The 1348-nt window shown below is 37.6% G+C and overlaps 1 protein-coding gene across 1 annotated transcript in view; it reads left to right on the top strand.

The window, feature by feature from the left end:
* LOC118415883 (mitochondrial tRNA-specific 2-thiouridylase 1-like) overlaps positions 1–1348 on the top strand; it is an 11033-nt gene that overhangs the window by 1412 nt on the left and 8273 nt on the right. The gene's annotated exons all lie outside the window — the stretch shown is intronic.

Genomic DNA, 1348 nt, shown 5'->3' with positions numbered 1-1348 from the left:
CACGATATCTATATCTATATATATCTATATATATACGTCACAGGCACGATTGGAATCCAGGAGGATTCGGAATCCTCCTAGGGGAGATTGGAATTCCAATCTCCCCTAGGAGAGATCAGAATTCCAATCTCCCCTAGGAGAATCTGGAATCCTCCTAGGGGAGATTGGAATTCCAATCTCCCCTAGGGGAGATTAGAATCCTTCTGGAGTTCTACTGGGATTCCAATCTCTCCTAGGAGAGATTGGAATTCTACCAGGATAATCTTTGAATCTACCATGGATTCAAAGTTTCAAACAATGCAACAAAGGATTTATAATTATTTCTAAGAATAAATCATCATATCTTATGCTTCATATCTAACACTTATCATTTTTGCTGACAATCTAAGGTTAAGAATACTTCTCTATAGTGTACAATAGCACCTTATCCTATACTATATTCTATACTATAGCTCATTAAACATCATATTTTCAAACATTTAGTAATAGAGGAGAATCCAGAATTCTACCAGGACAATCTTTGATGTTACCAATAATCAGAATGGATGAAATTGTTTTGGAAAGTAGACTGAATCATTTGAGTCACTAACTCATAATTATATAACGGTATGGAAATGTCACCAATATGTAAATTAGCACATTTGCATATGCCATTATAAGTTAGTGACTCCATACTTTAGAGGTCATATTCCAATCAAAGCCTGCAGTTCAAAATTTGGCAAAATTAACAGCTATTGAGTACATTTCAGTGTAGTTAACATTGACATAGAATCATTTCGCAACTTTGGAAGAACAATAACAACTGTAAAGTGATCAAAGTGCCAAAATGCCAAAAATATCAATCACAGTTTCAAGATGTTACAGTTTCACACCTATTCAGATCAGTACATTTCACTAGTCAGACTTAAGTGTAGTTAACGTTGTAGAAGTGACACAAGTTTGGTATCCTTCAGTATAATTGTAAAAGTGACAATACCGGTAGTGTAACATCCTTGAGTATAGTTCTGGTAGAATTCCAATCTCTCCTTAGCTAGGAGAATTCTTGATTCTCCTAGGGGAGATTGGAATTGCAGTAGAATGACAGAAGAATTTCAATGTCCCCTAGGGAATCTGGAATGCCCCTAGGGGAGACTGGAAATACAGAAGAATTCCAATTTCCCCTAGGGGAGATTAGAATTCCAATCTCCCCTAGGGGGACTCAGAATCCTCCTAGGTTCTTCTGTATTTCCAGTCTCCCCTAGGGGAGATTGGAATTCCAATGTCCCCTAGGAGGATTCCGAATCCCCCTGGATTCCAATCTCCCCTAGGAGAATCAAGAATTCTCCTAGCTAAGGAGTACTAGAAGGGT

Source organism: Branchiostoma floridae, chromosome 5, assembly GCF_000003815.2.
Source record: "Branchiostoma floridae strain S238N-H82 chromosome 5, Bfl_VNyyK, whole genome shotgun sequence".
NCBI classification, from domain to species: domain Eukaryota; kingdom Metazoa; phylum Chordata; class Leptocardii; order Amphioxiformes; family Branchiostomatidae; genus Branchiostoma; species Branchiostoma floridae.
This window is presented reverse-complemented; position numbering and strand designations above follow the sequence as displayed.